This window comes from Rhinolophus hipposideros (assembly GCF_964194185.1).
Source record: "Rhinolophus hipposideros genome assembly, chromosome: 3".
Lineage (NCBI taxonomy): Eukaryota > Metazoa > Chordata > Mammalia > Chiroptera > Rhinolophidae > Rhinolophus > Rhinolophus hipposideros.
The window spans coordinates 32,791,258-32,797,595 of record NC_138049.1 but is presented as its reverse complement, the minus strand read 5'-3'; positions in this window follow the sequence as shown (position 1 = coordinate 32,797,595).

Sequence of the window (6,338 nt, the reverse complement as noted above, 5' to 3'; positions counted from 1 at the left end):
TAGCTGGCAACCCACCAGATAACCTGTGTTGTCAGTATAACCTGATATTAACGTGATTAACATTAGAATAACAAAATTTTAGAGGTAGAGGGAAGCTTCTGGATCATCAGAGTTCCTCTCCTCTGTATTAGATGGGAGGAATCAGAAGTCACACCAGGTGTTGGTGCAGGTACAATGCTATCCCATAATAGATTGGAGGGTTTGCTACAGAACAAGGCCATGTAATTCTTGGGCACATGACTCAGAGGAATAGGCAAGGCTTGATAAAATACAGAGAGATGGTCTGCCCTATAAAAGTGAATAAACACTGTGAATTGTCACAGGGCAAAAGGCAGCTCGCAGTGACTTGCTGCGCTAGAATGGTGTCATCTTGGAGAGGAAGGCCTTTCTTGCAAGACCTGGTGGCTGGTTTCAGCCAGTAAACCAAGACTCTCAAGCCTTCTTTCTGACACTGATTTGAGTTGTTCCTAAATTTGATCTAAGAACTTTTCTTCTCAACCCCAGAGAAATTCCATTTAAAAAAAAATGACAATACACATATGTATATTGATATTTTATACATTTCAATTGGGTAAAACTTCCTACCTCTTATTTCCTTAAACGTTTTACCTTCTTCCTTCTCTTTAGCTCTTTAATCTTTCTATTGTTATTCATCCACTGGTTTGCTTTTTCTTCATTCTTACATTCATTCATTCCACATTTATCGAATAGTTGCCTTATGTGATGCACATTCCACATCCTGGATGAGATATAGAGATGTGTAAAATAGTTTCCTCATTCTGAGGGATTTCACAGTCTTTTCTGTCAGACAGGCGTGTAAACAGATAAATTACAATCCCAGAATACAACAAAAATGATAGAATTGCTGTTGGAGTCCAGGAGAAGGTATTGCCTCCTATGCTTGGGGTCATCTGAGGTAGAACTTGAAGAGTGAGAGAAGCTGGTCAGACAGAAAGAAGAAAGATTCTCTTTGCGAGAACTCTAGCGCCGCACCACTGGGAGAGCACTAAAAGATTCTCTTTGCAAGTAATAACATGTACAAAAGCACAAAGTTATGAAAAGGACTGGTGATGTTTGGGAAATATCGAGCTGTTTCATGTGGGCAGAATAAAGAGATACATTTGATGTAATATCACCAGAATTGTTTGGATGGATATTGGAAAAAGAAGCGCCAAGCTTTCTAACTTAGGAAATAGGATAAATAGTGCATATGGTATACACATCGTTAAGCAAGTCCAAGAATACAGCATATAGTTTCAGTTTCGGACACTTGAAAATATATAAAACTCTGAGGTCATTTGTAGAACAATTATTGTTTTGCATTTTCAGTAGTTATAAAAACAGTTTTCACCAATATAGATAGTCTTACTTTGTTCTCAATAAGCAGGAGATAAAAAAATAATAGATAAATACAGTGGCAGATACTAACTTAAAAAAAAAAAAGACTTTATTTCCTGCTATTGATAATAATACTGAAAAGCTTAGCTAAATTTTACACTTTGTTAACCCAGAGACTTAGTTAGATATGTATGTGTGGTCCAACATTCTAGTATTATTCATGTTTTTAATTAATTAAAACAGTTACACACATAACTTGTAATACTAATTGTTAAAATAATTCAAAGTAGAACGGATGCAAACCCTGAAGAAAGTTATATATTAAAAATAAATGAGACCATGATAGTGGGAAATAAAGCCATTATATAAAAGAAAAAAGTTAACTGATTTACATCAGTAAGTAATTTGGCTTTCTGCTAATGGTGTAAATGTCTATTGTTCTATGGATATATCTATATATTGTGTTATAAAGTCATATGATCCATTGGATTAGAATAATATAACATATTTCTTATATGTTCTTTTCCTTTTCTAAAACTTTTTTATTTTAAAATGATTTGAAATATATAGACAAGTTGTAAGAAAATTTTTGAGTATCTTACATTACCACAGTATAGTTATCAAAGTCAGTAAATTTAGCATTGATACAATGGTCTTATCAAATCTATAATCTTTATTACAATTTTGACAATTTTCTCATAATGTTCATATAGTATTTTTTCCTTCAGTACAAGACCAATCTAGGATTATACATTGTAGGAGGTTGCCTTGTCTGTATTTTATCATCTGTAATAGTTTGCCAGCTAATGACCTTAATAGTTTGAAGAATACAGGCAAGTTATTTCATAGAACATTCCTGAATTTTCATTTGTCTGCTGTTTCCTCATAGTTAGAGTCAGGGAATGTGTTCCTGGCAGGAATGCTACAAAAATGATTTTTTTTTTTAAGGTGTCATATCTGGAGGCACATGATATCCACTAATCCGTCCTTTGGTGATGTTAATTTTGATCACTGGTCAATATGTTGTCTTGTTTCTTCACTATATACATATTAATTTCCCCCTTGAAATGATTAAACAATCTTTGGGAGACACTTTGAGACCATGCAAACATTCTGCTCTTCATCAAACTCTTCTCCTACTCTCTGCCTGCATATTCATCCATTGATTATTCTTCCCCAACCAATATTTACTATAACGAAGGCAAAACGATAATTTTACAACTACAGCATACCCTTCACATTTATCAGTTGTCATTATGCTTTAAGGAAGAGCCCTATCCTCTCCTCTATTTATCAGTCTCCATTGTGGTCCCATGGATCCCTATTTTCTTTGATGACATTACTGTTCTTATTTAGTTGGATAATTAAAATGTCTCAGATTGCTAAGGTGGAAACACTTCAGGCTGGATTCTGTATTAATTTATTCCTCCATTGTGTGTGTGTGTGTGTGTGTGTGTGTGTGTTCTTTCATAATTTCTGGTATAACAGTGGGTTCCAGGCTCATCTCGTACCTTCCTTGTCCCAACCCTGGAATCAGTCATCTCATTTGATAAGCTTTATGGAGCCATTTAAAAGATTTAACTTTTTAACATTTAAAACATAACCCAAAGACTTACTCTGACTTTCTGGATATATTCCTTGTTATTGCTTGCTTTGCTAATGAGGAAAAGTATTAAAGTGTTCTCTTTTTAACAAATGTGCAGCACATTAAAAAAATTAATCATACTTCTGTGGATTAAAAAAAAAATCAACACTAAGGGATCTCTAATAGAACTTGTAAATCAGAGAATACTATGCTGGATCAGAATATTTTCCTTGGCCTCTAAGGCATGTTAACAAGGACTGAGGTGTTAATAACACAGTTAAGTATTGCTGAAATGATGGGAGCAACTGTAAAGTCTATATTTGTCTGCCCGCCATCTGTTGCTCATTAGCTCAGTAAACCTATCAATTCTGGTGATACAGCACTTTGCATTCTGCCACAACTGTCAGCAATAAAAGTTTGCTTTTGTAAGTGATGTTTAAGCAATTTGAAACAGCATATGTTATTTTTCTTAATAAGATCTTTTACCACATGATATCCAGATAAAATGAAGACAAACCTATAAAGTTAACATTAATAATCATAATAGTAATAAGCATAAGTTACACTTCAAAATATATAAATCATTTTTATTAGTTTATCTCAGTTAAACTTCAAAATAATCCTATGAAGTGGTTATTATCATCTCTCATTTACTACCTTAGGAGAGTGAAATTTGTGAGTTTTGTCCTGTGTAAGTTTTGGATTGGTCAAAACTCAAATACAAAACTCAAATAATGACTTTCTGCTTTTCAAAATTAAATACTGTATACTCATTCATAAAAAATATCTTGGTGAAGTTACATTAGAATGCAAAGATGAGGTATGTTTGGGAATAGATTAATAGGCCCTAATTTTAAGACAAGCTATTACACAATGAAATGAAATTGCAGTCTGATCAATTTTATTCCTTTAGTGTATTTTGCAGGTTATAGAGGTAATACTGTAGTACTTAAAGTAGTGCAAATTATATAGTCTGACATGCATATCTCAATCAAACCTTATGACAGACAATAGAGCAATTTTGAAATGCGTATTGTTGGGTTTTTCTGTACTCTTTTCCTTCTAGAAGCCTTTTTGTATTTCTGGACTTATTTGAGAGAAAACAAAGACAAATAATTATGTTTTTTCCTTTATAGTATTTTGCCAGTATTTCTAAAGAAACAAATACAGTGTGGTGTGGTATGGTATTGTGTAGTGTAATGTTGTGTTGTATGGTGTGGTGTGGTATGAGAAATATTGTACAACTTTTGAAAGCTTTTTCTAAGCTTTTGATATGGCATCAACAACTGTGGGGGGTGGAGAGGGGGTAGTTAAGTAGTCCCAGGGCCTCTGCCTCACCAGTTGAGTGATAAGTGTATGAGGATTGACTGATTATATATGTGGTGGTTTTCACGGTTGCTTTCCAGATTGCTCCAACATGTGAGACTCTTGCTCTGGATAGCAGAGTGTCCCCAGCATGCTATAGTCAGAGAATATAGGATTGGGAGCCAAATGGGCCTGTATTTGAGTTTTGACCAATCCAAAACTTACACAGGACATAACTCACAAATTTCACTCTCCTAAGGTAGTAAATGAGAAATGATAATAACCACTTCATAGGATTATTTTGAAGTTTAACTGAGATAAATTAATAAAAGTGATTTATATATTTTGAAGTGTAACTTATGTTTATTACTATTATAATTATTAATGTTAACATTATAGGTTTGTCTTCGTTTTATCTGGATAGTCAATTAATAACTTTGGAATCAATACACTTAAATACTAAACAAATGAAAACTATAATAAAACACTTCCACTAGGAATTTTATTACATCAAGCACTATCAAAATACCTTTAAAAATATTTACTCATATTTTTAAAATCCTGTAAGTTATGATTTATTCCCATTTTGCAAATGAGAAAGATGAGGAATGGAAATGTTAAATAATGTGTCCAAGGTTTTTAAGCGATAAAGCTGGTATCTGAACTTAGGTCTGCTGGATTTCTGTCTTCATCAATTTCTGTCTTCAATGTTAATTTTGTTAAGTGCCTTGCTAACTTTCATTCCCAACCAGTGGAAAGCTGAGACTTTAGAAGAGGAAAGAATTTTCCATGGGCTATAATAAGTGAGAGTGGGACTGGGAATGCTCATCGGTGAGCTTCATTGTGAACAACTGAAAATATCAAAGACAATCACTATGAAAGCTTGAAGGCAAAGGAGAGACTGAAAGAGAAAATTTGCTTTCTGGTTTTTTTCATATGGTGGATGGCACCTGAAAAAGAATTGTGGGAGAAAGCTCCATAAAGGGTTGTTTCTAAAAGATCAGTGAGAAAAAGCAGTTCCTCTTTTTCTTAAATTTTGTAAATTAAAACAAAGCAAACACAACAACGAACAACAAAACCTAGACCCAAACAGGTACAAGTTACTCTGAAGACAAAAAAGTCCAATGACCTGAAATCTAAGATATATGGTTTTTGTTGAGAGTGAATAACAGAAGATTCATGGGTTCGCTTAGAATTTGCTTATTATCACATGCCATGTTGAGTTAAAGCGCACGTATCCAGATCAAACTAGGAAGAGCGACAACACACATGGTTATGGTTTGATTTGCTCTACTTGCTTTTGTTCATTTTATTTCTTACGCTTAAAATTTTAATTTGCTGATATCAGTTGATTTTTCTTCATGGCAAAGCACACCACAACTTAGTGCCATAAAGCAGCAAACATTTGTTTGGGCTCATGATGTTTTGTCTGGGCTTCACTGGTCTGCAGGTCTTACTCAAGTGTCTGCAGTCAGCCCAAGTTGGGGGCTGGGAGTTGGTCTGGAAGGCCTCAGTGGCTATGGCTGGTCTCTTCCCTATGTGACCTGTTATCCTTGACCTAACCAGCCAGACGTGCTGGTTCTCATGGGCAAGCTTCAACATGCAAGTGCTTGCTAAGTTTCTGTTGCTTGTCTCCTTTGCTATCTATGCCCAAATCAAAGGTGGAAAAACCTTTTGATGGGAGGATCTGTAAAGTTGCAATGACATGGGTTCACAAAGAATTTGTGGCCATTTTTTAGAATCCATCACATTGCTCTACATTTTAATATGAATACTATAAAATTATAAATAAATTATTCATTATACTTATTTGTTTACCTAAATATAGATAACAGTTGAATGTTCGTTGTTCTAATTCAAGCTCAGACATTCTTGCGACGACACACAAAAGCACACAATAATGAACGCCACTCAGCAAGACACCGCCACACATTGACACAAACACAGCAGTGAGACACTGATATACCAAGGCTATGAAACCTTACTGAGCTGTTTGTACAGTGCTGCCGATGTAACCAAGTCTGCGAACTTAATTGTCAGACCCCATATGTATAATTTACTATGTTATACATAAATTATGTGGAAGCAGTACGTTTATGAAGACATAAAT